An 18,096-nucleotide genomic window follows, 5' to 3' on the forward strand; every position below is an offset into this window, starting at 1 on the left:
ATTGAACAGACAGGATTTGGTGACAGATTGACTATGCGTGTCGAATGAGAGAAATCAGCTGAGGGTAATGCCAAGGTTTCAGGCTTGGGAGACAGGGAGAATGGTGGGAAACTACAGTGATGGGAGTTTCATTGGGAAATCCAAGAAGAGATGTCCTGAAGCAGGAGGAAAAATGAAACTGCAGAGAAGGAAAAATATCAGGACTGGAGATGTGAATTTGGGAATCATCCACATAGAGATGGTAGTTGAAACCATGGGAACAAATAAGTTCTCCAAGGGAGAGGGCGTAGATGGAGAATTAGAAGGGGACCCAGAACTGAGTCTTGATGGACTCCCACAGTTAGGGGGTGGGAGGTAGAGGAAGAATCTGTGAAAGAGACTGAGAATGAGTGGCCAGAGAGTTAGGAGGAGAACCAGGAGAGGGCTGCTCCATTATCCCAGGTTGGATAATGTTTCCTGGAGAAGGGGTGGTCAAGAGTGTCGAAGGCAGCTGAAAGGTCGAGGACAATTAGGATGGAAGAGAGGCCATTGGATTTGGCAAGAAGGAGATCATTGGTGACCTTCAAGAGGACAATTTTGGTGGAGTGAGGGGGTTGGAAGCCAGGTTGGATGGGATCAACCAGAAAATTGGAGCAGAGGATGTGGAAGTAGCACATGTAGACAACCTGTAATTTATTTTATTCATGCATTCATTCAGTCGTATTTATTGAGTGCTTACTTTGTGCAGAGCACTGTATTAAGCAATTGGGATGTACAAGTCGGCAACATATAGAGACGGTCCCTACCCACAACGGGCTCACAGTCTAGAAGGGGGAGACAGACAACAAAACAAAACATGTAGACAGGTGTCAAAATCGTCAGAACAAATAGAATTATAGCTATACGCACATCATTAACAAAATAAATAGAATAGTAAATATGCACAAGTAAAATAAATAGAGTAATAAATCTGTACAAATATATTTACAGGTGCAGTGGGGAGGGGAAGGAGGTAGGGCGGGGGGGGATGAGGAGGAGAAGAGGAAAAAGGGGGCTCAGTGTTCGCCACCCCTGTGAGAATGTAATTCCTCAAGGGCAGGGATTTGTGTCTATTTAATCTATTGTCTTCACCCAAGTGCCTGCACAGAGTACAGTACTCTACACAGAGTAAGTACTCAATAAACACTTGAGTTGACTGATTTGCACCTCTCAAGCCAACCTACTTACTGTTTTCCATTCTAAGTGTCTTCCAATGCTTAACCCTTGCTCATCCCTTCCTGTAGCTCCCTCCCCCTTCATATTCAGCAGGGCACTGCTCCCCCCATCTTTAAAGCCCTTCTTCATTCATCCATTCAACGGTATTTATTGAGCATTTACTGTGTGCAGAGCACCGTACTAAGGGCTTGGGAGAATACAATATAACAATAAACAGATTCCCTGCCCACAAAAATCACAACTTCTGCAGGAGGCCTTCCCTGACAATTTCCTGCCACCCCACCCAAACTTCCTCCTCCCCCTCCACTGCCACTTTGGCACTCTGGTCACTTAAGAACTTGTGGTATTTGTTAAGTGATAACTATGTGCCATGCACTGTACTAAGCATTGGGGTAGATACAAGATAATCATGTCTCACATGGGGCTCATAGTCTCAGTAGGAGGGAGAACAGGTATTGACTCCCCATGGGAAGATGAAGGAACTGAGGCACAGATCAATCAATCAATCAATTGTTTTTATTGAGCACTTACTATTATTATTATTATTATAGTATTCATTAAACACTTACTATGTGCTGAGCACTGTTCTAAGCACTGGGGTAGATGCAAGGTAATCAGGTTGTCCCATATGGGGCTCACAGTCTTAATCCCCATTTTAACAGATGAGGTAACTGAGGCACAGAGATGTTAAATGACTTGTCCAAGGTCACACAGCAGACACATGGTGGAGCCAGCATTAGAATCCACGTCCTCTGACTCCCAAGCGTGTGCTCTTGCCACTAGGAGATGTTTGGTTCCCATTCGGCTTTACTGTGTGCAGAGCACTGTACAAAGCACTTGGGAGAGTATGATATAACAGTATAACAGGCACATTCCCTGCCCACAACTAGCTGATAATCTAGAGGGGGAGACAGACATTAATATAAATAATTAAATTATGAATATGTACCGTGGCTCAGTGGAAAGAGCACAGGCTTTGGAGTCAGAGTTCATGGGTTCAAATCCTGGCTCTGCCAATTGTCAGCTGTGTGACTTTGGGCAAGTCACTTCACTTCTCTGTGCCTCAGTTCCCTCATCTGTAAAAGGGGGATTAAGACTGTGAGCCCCCCGTGGGACAACCTGATCACCTTGTAACCTCCCCAGCTCTTAGAACAGTGCTTTGCACATAGTAAGTGCTTACTAAATGCCATTATTATTATTATTATTATTATTAAGTGATGAATGGCTGGGCAGGGTGACTAAAGGGAGCAAATCAGGGCAGCAGAAGGCAGTGGAAGAAAAGGAAATGAGGGCTGAGTCAGGGAAGGCCTTGTGGCAGAGATGTGCCTCCAATAAGGTTCTGAAGTTAGGGAAAGTAATTGTCTGTTGGATAAGAAGAGGGAAGACATTCCAGGCCAGAGGGAGGACATGGGCCAGAGGTCGGAAGTGAGATAGATGATATCGAGATACAGTGAGTAGGTTGGCATTACAGGAGTGAAGTGTGTGGGCTGAGTTGTAGTAAGAGCAGCAAAGTGAAGTAGAAGGGGGCAAGGTGATTGAGTACTTTAAAGTCGATGGTAAGGAGTTTCTGATTGATGCGGAGGTGGATGGGCAACTACTGGAAGTCTTTGAGGAGTGGAGAAACGTGAACTGAACATTTTTGTAGAAAATGATCTGGCAGACAGCAAAGTGAAGTATGGACTGGAGTGGGGAGAGACAGGAGGCAGGGAGGTCAGCAAGGAGGCTGATACAGTAATCAAGGCAGGATGAGATAAAATGCTTGGATTAAGGTGGTAGTAGTTTGGATGGAGAGGAAAGGGAGGATTTTAGCGATGTTGTGAAGGGTGAACTGACAAGATTTAGTGATAGCTTGAACATGTGGGTTGAATGAGAGAGATGAGTCAAGGATAACGACTTAGGGAGAGCATGACTAATAGCCTCAATTTTCTCAATAAAATAGATAGCCAAGTGATTAGGGCCAAGGTCACCCAACAGGTACATGACAGAACTGGAATTAGAACCCAGGTCCTCTGATTCTCAGGCCTGTGCTCTTTCCACTAGGCCATACTATTTCTCACCCTCATGCTCCACTAGCACTTATGGATATATGTTTAACAATCAATCAATGGTATTTATTAATAATAATAATAACGGCATTTATTAAGCACTTACTATGTGCAAAGCACTTTTCTAAGCGCTGGTGAGGTTACAAGGCGATCAGGTTGTCCCACAGGGGGCTCACAGTCTTCATCCCCATTGTACAGATGAGGGAACTGAGGCACAGAGAAGTTAAGTGACTTGCCCAAAGTCACACAGCTGACAATTGGCAGAGCCGGGATTCGAACCTATGACCGCTGACACCAAAGCCCAGCTCTTTCCACTGAGCCACGCTGCTTCTCTATTTTTTGAGCACTTACCATGTGCAGAGCACTGTGCTAAGCACTTGAGAGAGTACAATACTATAGAGTTGGGAGTCTCAATCCCCGCCCTCAAGGACCTTACAATCTAGTGGAGCAGAAAGACATTAATATTAATTACAGATAGGGGAAGTAGCAGAGTATAAAATCGGCCTTTTCCTCTCCATTCAAACTGCTACCCATGTTAATCCAAGCCCTTATAACAATAATAATAATAATAATAATAATAACGATGGCATTTGTTAAGCACTTACTACGTGTAAAGCACTGTTCTAAGCACTGGGGAGGCTACAAGGTGATCAAGTTGTCCCATGTGGGGCTCACAGTCTTAATCCCCATTTTACAGATGACGTAAATGAGGCACAGAGAAGTCCAGTGACTTGCCCAAAGTCACACAGCTCACAAGCAGTGGAGACAGGATTTGAACCCATGACCTCTGACTCCCAAGCCTATGCTCTTTCCACTGAGCCACGCTGCTTCTCTGCTATCCCACAATGATTAATGTATCAGCCTTCTTGCTGACCTCCCTGCCTTCTGCCTCCCCCCACTCCAGTCCATACTTCACTCTGCTGCCCGGATCATTTTCCTACAAAAACATTCGGTCCATGTTTCCCCACTCCTCAAGAACCTCCAGTAGTTGCTGTCCTGCTACAACCCAGCCCGTACACTTCATTCCTCTAATGCCAACCTACTCACTGTACCTTGATCTCGTCTATCTCGCCCACGTCCTGCCTCTGGCCTGGAATGTCCTCCCTCTTCATAGTCAACAAAGTACACTTTCCATCTTCAAAGCCTTATTGAAAGCACATCTCCTCCAAGAAGCCTTCCCTGACTAAGCCTTCATTTCCTCTTTTCCCACCCCCTTCTCCATCACACTGACCTGCTCCCTTTATTCACCCCTCCCTCAGTCCCACAACACTTGAGTACACATCTGTATTTATTTGTATTAATATGTGTCTCCCCTTTTAGACTGTGAGCTCATTGTGGACGGGATATGTGTCTACTAACTCTATGGTATTGTACTCTCCCAAGTGCTTAGTACAGTGCTCTGTAAATATGATTGATTGATTGATAGACTGTCACCTCCTTGAGGGCAGGGTCATAGGATTGATTGATGGATTGCCTCAGGCCTCTCCAGCCCAGACCTCCTTGGAAGCCCCTAGCCCAGATAAGACCCGATTCTCACTTCCCTGGATAATAATAATAATAATAATGGTATTTGTTAAGTGCTTACTATGTGCCAAGCACTGATCCAAGCACTGGGGTAGAGACAAGGTAATCAGGTGGTCCCACATGGGGCTCACAGTCTTAATCCTCATTTTACAGATGAGGTGACTGAGGCCCAGAGAAGTTAAGTGACTTGCCCAAAGTCACACAGCTAAGTGGTGGAGCCGGATTAGAACCTGTGACCTCTGACTCCCAAGCCCTTGCTCTTTCCTCTAAGCCACGCTGTTTCTCTATCTCAACAGTCAATCAATCAATCAATGATATTTATTGAGTGCTTACTGTGTGCAGAGCACTTTACTAAGTGCTTGGGAGAGCACAATAAGAAAGAGGATGTATAGAGGATTACCAGCCCAAGAGGAGTTTACAGACTAGGGGAGGAGACAGATATTAAAATCAATCAATCAATCAATCAATCATATTTATTGAGCACTTACTGTGTGCACAGCACTGTACTAAGCGCTTGGGAAGTACAAGTTGGCAACATATAGAGACAGTCTCTACCCAACAGTGGGCTCACAGTCTAGAAATGCAATACAATACAGTCTAGAAATAAATACAGCTGAATATGTACATAATTATAAATTATTTATTTATATTACAAATCATTTATAAAGAAGCAGCATGGCCTAATGGCAAGAGCACAGGTTTGGGAGTCAGAGGTTGTGGGTTTTAGTGCCGGCTCTGCCATTTATCAGCTGTGTGACTTTGGGCAAGTCACTTAACTTCTCTGGGCCTTAGTTACCTGAGATCTGTAAAATGGGGATTAAATCTGTGAACCCCACGTAGGACAACCTGATTACCTTGTATCTACTCCAGCATTTAGAACAGTGCTTGGCACATAGTAAGTGCTTAACAAATACTATCATTATTATTATCATATTATAAACCATTTATTTACATTAATGTCTCCTCCTCTAGACCGCACACTCCTTGTGGGCAGGGAGCATGTCTACTAACTCTGTTCTACTGTACTCTCCCCAGAGTTTAGTACAGTGCTCTGAACACAGTAAGCTCCGCGTGGCTCAGTGGAAAGAGCCAGGGCTTTGGAGTCAGAGGTCATGGGTTCAAATTCCAACTCCGCCAATTGTCAGCTGTGTGACTTTGGGCAAGTCACTTAACTTTTCTGTACCTCAGTTACCTCATCTGTAAAATGGAGATTAAGATTGTGAGCCCCCCGTGGGCCTGATCACCTTGTAACCTCCCCAGCGCTTTGAACAGTGCTTTGCACATAGTGAGCACTTAATAAATGCCATTGTTACTATTATTATTATTAAGCTCAATAAATACCACTGATCAACTGATAAGTGCTGTGGAGCTGGAGGAGGGGTGAATATCAGAGGTCATGGGTTCGAATCCCGGCTCCGCCACATGTCTGCTGTGTGACCTTGGGCAAGTCACTTCACTTCTTTGAGCCTCAGTTCCCTCATCTGTAAAATGGGGATGAAGACTGTGAGCCCCACGTTGGACAACCTGATCACCTTGTATCCCCCCTAGCGCTTAGAACAGTGCTTTGCACATAGTAAGCACTTAACAAATGCCATCATTATCATTAAGGGGAACAGATCTAAGTGCATAGGCGATGCAGAAGGAAGGGCTTAGACAGGAAAGTGAGAGCTTTTGGAGATGGGATTTTAGGAGGGCTTTGAAGCCGGGGGGAGAGTGGTGGTCTGTCAGTTATGGGGTGGGGGAGGATGGGCCAGAGGGAGGAAGTAAGCAAGGGGTCGGAGGCGAGATAGACGAGATCAAGGTACAAGGGAGTAGACTGGCGTTAGGGAAGCGAAATATGCGAATTGTTCCGGCTGGGTTGCGTAATACTCAAACATCTCACTGCTCCTGCCTTGGACATTCAGGCTGTTCCTTCTTCTGCATGAGGAACTGCGGGGTAATTTGGACTCTCCTATCTGTTGTTCAGACCCTGGAGCCCTTAGCAGGCCATAAAACACAGTTCACACCTTGTAAGTTGCTTTGAGGTTCCCGCCTGAAAAGCTTCAAGGGCAGGCCCTTATCCTGCTGATTCTCTCTTTCATCCAACCCCCACCCCCTCAGGGCATCGCCTTGTAGTGTATGACTTGATTATCTTACATCATCGTCATCATCAATCGTATTTATTGAGCGATTACTGTGTGCAGAGCACTGTACTAAGCGCTTGGGAAGTACAAATTGGCAACATATAGAGACAGTCCCTACCCAACAGTGGGCTCACAGTCTAAAAGGGGGAGACAAAACAGAACATACTAACAAAATAAAATAAATAGAATAGATATGTACAAGTAAAATAAATAAATAGAGTAATAAATATGTACAAACATATATACATATATACAGGTGCTGTGGGGAAGGGAAGGAGGTAAGATGGGGGGATGGAGAGGGGGACGAGGGGGAGAGGAAGGAAGGGGCTCAGTCTGGGAAGGCCTCCTGGAGGAGGTGAGCTCTCAGCAGGGCCTTGAAGGGAGGAAGAGAGCTAGCTTGGCGGAGGGGCAGAGGGAGGGCATTCCAGGCCAGGGGGATGACGTGGGCCGGGGGTCGATGGCAGGACAGGCGGGAACGAGGTACGGTGAGGAGATTAGTGGCAGAGGAGCGGAGGGTGCGGGCTGGGCTGTAGAAGGAGAGAAGGGAGGTGAGGTAGAAGGGGGCGAGGTGATGGACAGCCTTGAAGCCCAGGGTGAGGAGTTTCTACCTGATGCGCAGATTGATTGGTAGCCACTGGAGATCTTTGAGGAGGGGAGTAATATGCCCAGAGCGTTTCTGGACAAAGATAATCCGGGCAGCATTGACCCCATCGCTTAATAATAATGATAATAATAATAGTAATAGCATTTGTTACGTACTTACTACATGCCAAGCACTGTTCTAAGCTCTAGTACAGTGCTTGGCACAAAGTAAGTGCTCAACAAATACCAAAATTATTATTATTACTAATTAAAATAATAGTAATACAAGCATGAGAAGCAGCATGGCCTAGTGGATAGAGCACAGGCCTGGGAGTCAGAAGGACCTGGGTTCTAATTCCGACTCCACCACGTGTCTGCTGTGTGACCTTGGGTACGTCACTTAACTTCTCTGGGGCTCCATTACCTCATCTGTAAAATGGCGAATAAGACTGTGGGCCCTATGTAGGACATGGACTGTGTCCAACCTGATTAGCTTGTATCTACACCCAGAGCTTAGTACAGTGCCTGGAACTTAGTAAGTATTTAAACAAATACCATAAAAAAGGCTGTGTGCCAGGACCCTAGGGGGTCTACTCTTGGCTTCCTCCCCAACTTGGTTCTTTCTCATATCTACCCCAGCGCTTAGTACAGTAACTGGCATATAGCCTCACCTCCACAACATCACCAAGATGCGCCCTTCCTTCTCCATCCAAACCGCTACCTTGCTGGTTCCATCTCTCATCCTAGTCCAACTGGATTACTGCATCAGCCCCCTCTCTGATCTCCCATCCTCCTTTCTCTCCCCACTTCAGTCTATACTTCACTGTGCTGCCCGGATTATCTCTGTGCAGAAACGCTCTGGGCATGTTACTCCCCTCCTCAAAAATCTCCAGTGGTTGTCAACCTACGAATCAAGCAAAAACTCCTCACTCTCGGCTTCAAGGCTCTCCATCACCTCTCCCCTCCTACCTCACCTCCCTTCTCTCCTTCTACTGCCCAGCCGGCACCCTCCACTCCTCTGCCGCTAACCTCCTCACTGTACCTCATTCTCGCCTGTCCCATCGTCAATCCCCGGCCCCTGTCCTTCCCCTGGCCTGGAATGCCCTCCCTCCACACATCTGCCAAGCTAGCTCTCTTCTTCCCTTCAAAGCCCTACTGAGAGCTCACCTCCTTCAGGAGGCCTTCCCAGACTGAGCCCCCTTTTTTCTCTCCTCCTCCCCATCACCCCCACCCTACCTCCTTCCGCTCCCCACAGCACCTGTATATATATTTGTACAGATTTATTACTCTATTTATTTTCCTTGTACATATTTACTATTCTATTAATTTTGTTAATGATGTGCATATAGCTTTAATTCTATATGTTCTGACGATTTTGACACCTGTCTACATGTTTTGTTTCCTTGTCTGTCTCCCCCTTCTAGACTGTGAGCCGGTTGTTGGGTAGGGACCATTTCTATATGTTGCCGACTCGTACTTCCCAAGCGCTTAGTGCAGTGGTCTGCACACAGTAAGCACTCAATAAATACGATTGAATGAATGAATGAATGAATAAGCGCTTAACAAAAAACAATATTATTATTATTAAATGTCACTTTCTGTTCCAGAAGTCAGGGAAGAGGTCCTTTCTCCAGCCTGACTCCTGTACTAGGAGTTCCTCAGATGATGGCAAGTGGAAATAGGCAGAACCGAGTGATTGTGATTTTTTTTTTCTGTTCACCCCCACCCCACCCTTCATTTCCGGACAGTACCCTGGATAAACCCTCCTGCAACGACTGGCTTTCCAAACACCATTGGGGCCCACGCCCAAAACCCTTTCCAGAAAACCTTTCATATTAACATCTCTCTCCCCCTCCAGGCTGTAAGCTCGTTATGGGCAGGGAACGTGTCTACCAATTCTGCTATACTGTACTCTTCCAAGTTCTCGGTACAGTGCTCTGCACACAGTAAGCGCTCAATAAATACGATTGATTGATTGATTGATTGATTGATTGATTAATTGAGAAAAGAGGGTCAGGGTCCCGGTGAGGGGTCTTGCCCCACCTGCTGGCCAATCAGCAAACAAACAGGACTGGCTCTCGCACTCAGAAAAATAATAGTAGTAGCAATTACAGTAATAATAATAATAATGGCATTTGTTAAGCGCTTACTATGTGCAAAGCACTGATCTAAGCGCTGGGGAGGATACAAGGTGATCAGGTTGTCCCACTTGGGGCTCACAGTCTTAATCCCCATTTTACAGATGAGGTAACTGAGGCCCAGAGAAGTTAAGTGACTTGCCCCAAGTCACACAGCTGACAATTGGCGGAGCCGGGATTTGAACCCATGACCTCTGACTCCAAAGCCCGGGCTCTTTCCAGTGAGCCACGCTGCTTCTTAATACTGCTTCTCGGTATTCATTCATTCATTCAATCGTATTTATTGAGCGCTTACTGTGTGCAGAGCACTGTACTAAGCGCTTGGGAATCAATCAATCGTATTTATTGAGCGCTTACTGTGTGCAGAGCACTGTACTAAGCGCTTGGGAAGTACAAGTTGGCAACATATAGAGGCGGTCCCTACCCAACAACGGGCTCTGAGTCTAGAAGGGGGAGACAGACAACAAAACAAAACATGGTAACTCCCCATCACTGTCACCTCCTGGACCACACCACCATACCTGCTCCTCCAGTTTTCCACTCAGTTCAATCCATTCAATCGTATTTATTGAGCGCTTACTGTGTGCAGAGCACTGTACTAAGCGCTTGGTACCACTGACTGATGGATGTCCTGAAATCCCCACGCAGGGACAGGAGCGAGTGGACAGGAATAGTGTTGGAGGGGCTCAAAAGTTGGAAAAAAAAGGACTCCAGGGTCACAGCTCTGAACAGGAAAAAGCTCCACCAGATTAAAAAATCTTCAATATTGTCAATCAATTCCATTCTTTCACCTCCTTCTTCTTCACAGTAGTGGAAGTAGCAGTGGTAGTAGCGGTAATAATAATAATGATGGTATTTGTTAAGCACTTACTATGTGCAAAGCACTGTTCTAAGTGCTGGAGAGGTTACAGGGTGATCAGGTTGTCCCACGGGGGGCTCACAGTTTTAATCCCCATTTTACAGATGAGGGAACTGAGGCACACAGAAGTGAAGTGATTTGCCCAAAGTCACACAGCTGACAGTTGGTGGAGCCGGGATTTGAACCCATGACCTCTGACTCCAAAGCCCGTGCTCTTTCCACCGAGCCATGCTGTAGTGGTAGTAGGAGTAGGAGTAGTAGCAGTAGTAGTAGGAGTAGTAGTAGTAATAGCAGGAATAGCTGTATTTATTAGGCATTTATGATGTGTAAAGCTTTGTTGTGTGAATACAATGGAGTGCCCGATGGATTTTAGAGCAAATTAAACCCAAGTGGTCTTCCGAAGGCCAAATGACTCGACTTAGATTAGCATATTTTGGAAACATAATCAGGAGGACTAATTCTCAGGAGAAGACTAGGAAAAGTCCAAGGAAGAGGCAGACCAACAGCTAGATGGATAGAGGCCATAACTAGGATAACGGAAGACCCATTAGAAAGGCTGCGGATTATGGCAGAGGATAGGACGTTCTGGAGAAAGTATATCCATTGGGTCGCTATGAATCAGAAATGACTCGACGGCACTTAATAATAATAATGATGATAATAAAAGCTCTGTACTAAGTGCTGGGAAAGAAGTACAGGGATTCTGGCCCCCAAGGACTCACAATCTAAGAATAAGGTGGGAGGTGGGGTGGGTGACAGACACAGAAGGAAAGTAAACAAAAATATAATCAGTGGTATTTATTGAGTCCTTACTGCATGCGGAACATTGAACTAAGTGCTTGGGAGAGCATAATATAACTGAATTGGTAGCCAATTTCCCTTTATATAAATATAAAAGACAAGGACCAAGATAAACACAAAAGGAGCAGCAGGATTTCAGGCTCCTCAAGGCTCAGACCAACAGTAGGTCAGTTAGTTGTATATATTGAGTGCTTACTGTGTGCAGAGCACTGTACTAAGCACTTGGGAGAGTACGTTAGAACAATGTGACAGAGACATTCCCTGCAAAAACTCCTCACTATTGGCTTCAAGGCCCTCCATCACCTTGCCCCCTCTTACCTCACCTCCCTTCCCTGCTTCTCATTACTTTGGTTGGTAATGAAATGAAACTCCACAAAGAGGGTCTATGGACTGTCAGTCAATAGTTCTGTCAGTCGGTCTATCATATCTATTGAGCAACTGTCAGTCAATAGTTCTGTCAGTCAGTCTATCATATCTATTGAGCACTTATTATGTACAGAAAGCACTGTACTAAGTGCTTGGGAGAGTACAATATAACAATAAACAGACACATTCCTGTCCACAGTGAGTTGACAGTCTAGAGGGGGAGACGGACGTTAACATTAATCAATAAATTTCAGATTCATTCATTCATTCATTCAATCATATTTATTGTGCTTACTGTGTGCAGAGCACTGTACTAAGTACTTGGGAAGTACAAGTCGGCAACATATAGAGATGGTCCCTACCCAACAGCGGGCTCACAGGCTAGAAGGGGAAGACAGACAACAAAACAAAACATGTAGACAGGTGTCAAAATCGTCAGAACAAATAGAATTAAAGCTATATGCACATCATTAACAAAATTAATAGAATAGTAAATATGTACAAGTAAAATAAATAGAGTAATAATTCTGTACAAATATATATACAATGGCCACGGGGAGGGGAAGGAGGTAGGGCCGGGGGGATGGGGAGGAGGAGAGGAAAAAAGGGGCTCAGTCTGGGAAGGCCTCCTGAAGAAGGTGAGCTCTCAATAGGGCTTTGAAGGGAGGAAGAGAGCTAGCTTGGCAGATGTGTGGAGGGAGGGCATTCCAGGCCAGGGGGAGGACGTGGGCTGGGGTCGACAGGGGACAGGTGAAACGAGGTACAGTGAGGAGGTTAGTGGCAGAGGAGTGGAGGGTGCAGGCTGGGCTGTAGAAGGAGAGAAGGGAGGTGAGGTAGGACGGGGTGAGGTGATGGAGAGCCTTGAAGCCGAGAATGAGGAGTTTTTGCTTGATTCGTAGGTAGACAGGCAGCCACTGGTGATTTTTGAGGAGGGGAGTAACATGCCCAGAGCGTTTCTGCACAAAGATGATCTGGGCAGCAGAATGAAGTATAGACTGAAGTGGGGAGAGGCAGGAGGATGGGAGATCAGAGAGGAGGCTGATGCAGTAATCCAGTCGGGATAGGAGGAGAGATTGAACCAGCAAGGTAGCGGTTTGGATGGAGAAGAAAGGGCGGATCTTGGCGATGTTTCGGAGGTGAGACCGGCAGGTTTTGGTGACAGATTGGATGTGTGGTGAATGAGAGAGAGGAGTCAAGGATGACACCAAGGTTGCAGGCTTGTGAGATGGAAAGGATAGTAGTGCCGTCTACAGTGACAGGAAAGTCAGGGAGAGGGCAGGGTTTGGGAGGGAAGATAAGGAGTTCAGTCTTGGACATATTGACTTTTAGATGGTGGGCAGACATCCAGATGGAGATGTCCTGAAGGCAGAAGGAGACGTGAGCCTGGAGGGAGGGAGAGAGAACAGGGGCAGAGATGTAGATTTGGGTGTCATCAGCGTAGAGATGATAGTTGAAGTCGTGGGAGCGAATGAGTTCACCAAAGGAGTGAGTGTAGATAGAGAACAGAAGGGGACCAAGAACCGATCCTTGAGGAACCCCTACAGTAAGGGGCTGGGAGGGGGAGGAGGAGCCCACGAAGGAGACTGAGAATGAACGGCCGGAGAGATAAGAGGAGAATCAGGAGAGGACGGAGTCTGTGAAGCCAAGGTTGGATAGTGTGTTGAGGAGAAGGGGATGGTCCACAGTGTCGACGGCAGCTGAGAGGTCGAGGAGGATTAGGATAGAGTAGGCGCCACTGGATTTGGCAAGAAGGAGGTCATTGGTGACCTTTGAGAGGGCAGTTTTGGTGGAGTGTAGGGAACGGAAGCCAGATTGGAGGGGGTCAAAGAGAGAGTTGGCGTTGAGGAATTCGAGGCAGCGGGTGTAGACGACTCGTTCTAGGATTTTGGAAAGGAAGGGTAGGAGGGAGATAGGGTGATAACTAGAAGGGGAGGTGGGGTCAAGAGAGGGTTTTACATAAGCGCTGTGGGGCTAGGAGGGAGGATGAATAAAGGGAAAAATATGAAATGCTTTGTGAATTTTCACCCTCTACTGTGTGCAGAGTCCATACTGGGTGTTTCCCCCCCTCTAGACCGTAAGCTTGTAGTGGGCAGGGAATGCGTCTATCAACTCCATTATATTGTACTTTTACTCTTGGGCCTTCCCAGACTAAACTCCCGCTCCCCTCCCCATTGCCCCAATGCTCTCCCTTTGCTCTACCCACCTCCCTTCCCCACAGAACTTGTATATATGTACATATTTATACTTATAATTATATTTATTTTTTATTAATGATGTGTATATATCTGTAATTTTATTTATTCATAATGATGCTACTGATGCCTGCCTGTTTACTTGTTTTGATGTCTGTCTCCCCGCTTCTAGACTGTGAGCCTGCTGTGGGCAGGGATTGTCTCTGTTGCTGAATTGTACTTCCCAAGCGCTTAGTACAGTGCTCTGCACACAGTAAGCGCTCAATAAATACGATTGAATGAGTGAATGAATGAATACTCTCTCAAGCATTTAGTACAGTGCTCTACACACAATAAGTGCTCAACAAATACCATTGATTGATTGATTGATTGGTTAGGGGAAGAATCAGAGGAACAGTAAGACAGGGTTCCTGCTCTAGAGGAGTTTAATAATAATAATAATGATGGCATTTATTAAGCGCTTACTATGTGCAAAGCACTGTTCTATGCGCTGGGGAGGTTACAAGGTGATCAGGTTGTCCCACGGGGGGCTCACAGTCTTAATCCCCATTTTACAGATGAGGTACTGAGGCACAGAGAAGTTAAGTGACTTGCCCAAAGTCACACAGCTGACAATTGACGGAGCCGGGGTTTGAACCCATGTCCTCTGATTCCAAAGGCCGTGCGCTTTCCACTGAGCCACACTGCTTCTCTACATTTTAAAATGGTGAAACAGTGTAGACTAATGGAAAGAGCCCAGGTCTGGGCATCGGAGTACCTGAGTTTTAATTCACTCATTCATTTAAATCATATTTATTGAGCGCTTACTGTGTGCAGAGCACTGTACTAAGCACTAGGAAAGTACAACCAGCTCCACCACTTGCCTGCTGTGTAATTTTGGGCATGTTGCTCAACTTCTCTGCGCCTCAGTTTTCTTATGTACAAAACGGGAATTCCATATTTGTTCTCTCTCCTATTTAGACTTGAGCTCTATGTGGGCCAGGGACTGCCTCTACGGTCTAGTGGATAGAGCATGGTTCTGGGAGACAGAAGGATCTGGGTTCTAATCCCGGCTCCACCACTTGTCTGCTGTGTGACCTTGAGCAGTCACTTAACTTCTCTGCGCCTCAGGTACCTCATCTGTGAAAGGGGGATTAAGACTACGAGCCCTTTGTGGGACAGGGACAGTGTCCAACCCAATTATCTTGTGTCTACCCTAGCACTTAGCACAGTGCCTGTAAGTGGGCAGTGAATGCGTCTGCTTATTGTTTTGTCGTACCCTCCCAAGCACTTAGTACAGTGCTCTGCACACAGGAAGTGCTCAATAAATATGATTGAATGAATAAATGAATCAATTAACAAATACCACAATTATTATTATATCTATCCCAGCACTTGGCACTTGGTGTTTAACAACTACCACAATCATTATTAAAGCAGGATGAATAATAACATAACAACATAACACCTATGAGGCAGAAGCATAAAATCATATAGAAGCAGCGTGGTTCAGTGGAAAGAGCACGGACTTGGGAGTCAGAGATCTTGGGTTCTAATCCCGGCTCCACCACTTGTCAGCTGTGTGACCTTGGGCAGGTCACTTAACTTCTCTGTGCCTCAGTGACCTCATCTGGCTAATGGGGATGAAGACTGTGAGCCCCACCTGGGACAACCTGATTACCTTGTATCTCCCCCAGCGCTTAGAACAGTGCTTGGCACATAGTAAGCGCTTAACAAATACCAACATTATTATGATTGTTATTATAAAAGATACATAAATACATTTAAAAAATTAAATAATAATAAATAAAAGATACATAAATATAATGAATAACACCACATAAAGTCATAATTTACAAGTAAATAACAATATAAAAGAATTCCTGGAGGGATGAAAGTCACTGGAGCCCAGCCTGACCCCAGAAAACATCCAGCTACCGGCTCTGACTATCGGGAGTTGACCCCACCACCTGTGGTGGCCTGTATATCCCACATACAATATATACATCACATAGGAAGTACCGTGGCACATGAATCCCCTTTTGTGCTAGGATTACCTTTGAAGGTGGTTTTATCATCGTTTTTGAACATCCCTCAAAGATCCTTTCTCTATGCAGGAGACAGCAGGAGCCTCTGAACAGTCTGAAAGTGGACTGTGCCTTTTATCCCTCCCCCCTTTCCCTCTCCTCTCCCCCTGCTGTGGAAAATCAACCCAGCTTGGAAAGGGTCACAGACAGGGGAAGTTGAGAAGAGCCGAGGAAAGGGATGCCAGTTGGCAAAGGTTTGGGGTGAGTCTATCATTGCCCACTTACTCCTGGGCCCTGGGTAAGGTCAAACACAGCATGGCCTAGTGGGTCTGCAAGTCAGAGGACCTGGGTTCGTATCCTAGCTCTGCCGCTTGCCTGTTGGATGGCCTTGGACAAGTCACTTCTCTGTGCCTCCAGTCCTTCATCTTTAAAATGGGGACTCAATACTTGTTCTCTCTCCTGACCTGATTAACTTGTGCCTATCCCAGTGTTTAGCACAGTGTTTGATGTATAATAAGCACTTAACAAATACATAGTAATTATTATTATTTCTTAGACCGTGAGCCCCATATGGGACAGCGACTGTGTCTGACCTGATTACGGAGTTATCACTTAACAAATATCCTAATTATTTATTAATAACACAGCCGAGCTGGCTTAAATGCCAAGCACTCCACTGGGACTGCTCTCTTTGTCCCCTGGGACTAGTGCAGAGTGACTCCAAAGCACCCAGGGAGCTGAACAGGGTGAATTCTAGCAGGCCAACTGAGTCTGCTGCCGTAGCCCCTTCCGTCACCCAGGATGATTCAATCAATCAGTAGAATTTATTGAGTGCTTTCTGTTCGTGGGGCACTGTACTAATCACTTGGGTGGGTAGTATACAGTAGAACTGGTAGATGCGTTCCCTGCCCAGAACGAGCTTACAGCCTAGAGGGGGAGACAGACTTTAATGTATATAAATTCATTACAGCTATGAATATAAGGGCTGTGGGGCTAAGGGTGGGGGTGAATATCAAGGGACCAAAGGGCACAGATCAGACTTAGAAGGGAGAGGGAGTAGGGGAAGAGAGGGCTTAATCAGGAAAGACCTCTTGGAGGAGATGTGAGCTAAATAAAGCTTTGAGGGTGGGGAGAATGGTGGGGAGAGAGTGAAACCTTCTCCACTTTCAGAATATTGGGAAGGTCTGGCTGCTACTGTTGGACAGAGCCGGGAGGAGTTTCAAATGGTTCCTCTAACCACAGTACCCCATTGCTCTTATTGTATTGTTTCATCTTTCAGTGTGTGTTTAATCACCAGTCATTCAGTAGTAGTGTATGCCTCTTGTGTGCAGAGCACAGTTCTAAGCACTTAAGCGAATACAATAGCATTAGTAGACTCAATCTCTACTTCAAGGATTTTACAATGTAGTTGGAAAGGAGCAGGGAACGGACAATAAAATAGCTTAGATAGAAGGAAGAAAGAGACCTCTCCCTCTTTATCCTCAGAGTGGGGACCAGGGACCATGTCTAATTATCAGTCAGTGGTATTTATTGAGTGCATTCTGTGTGCAGAGCACGGTACTCAGCGCTGGGGAAAGTACACTAAAATAAAGTGGTATGTATGATCCCTGTCCATAAGGGATCGCCCCCCCACCCCCCATCCTGGCCGTTCATTCTCAGTCTCCTTCACGGGCTTCTCCTCTACCTCCCACCCCCTAACGGTGGTGGTGGGGGCGTCCCCTCAAGGTTCAGTTCTGGGTCCTCTTCTATTCTCCATCTACACCCACTCCCTTGGAGAACTCATTCGCTCCCATGGCTTCAACTACCACCTCTATGTGGATGATACCCAAATCTACATCTCCAGCCCTGATCTCTTTCCTGCTCTCCAGTCTCGCATTTCCTCCTGCTTTCAAGTCCTCTCTACTTGGATGTCCTCCCGCCACCTCAAGCTTAACATGTCCAAAACAGAACTCCTTATCTTCCCACCCAAACCCTGTCCTCCCCGTGACTTTCCCATCACTGTAGACGGCACCACCATCCTTCCTGTCTCACACGCCCATAACCTTGGCATTATCCTTGACTTCTCTCTCTCTTGAACCCACATATTCAATCCATCACTAAATCCTGTCAGTCCTGCCTGCACAACATCGCTAAAATCCACCCTTTCCTCTCCATTTAAACTGTTACCACGTTAATACATTCACTCATCCTCTCCCACCTGGATTACTGCATCAGCCTCCCTGCTGACCTCCCAGCCTCTCACCTCTCCCTACTCCAGTCCATATGG

The sequence above is a fragment of the Tachyglossus aculeatus genome, chromosome X1 (genome assembly GCF_015852505.1).
Source record: "Tachyglossus aculeatus isolate mTacAcu1 chromosome X1, mTacAcu1.pri, whole genome shotgun sequence".
NCBI classification, from domain to species: Eukaryota; Metazoa; Chordata; class Mammalia; order Monotremata; family Tachyglossidae; genus Tachyglossus; species Tachyglossus aculeatus.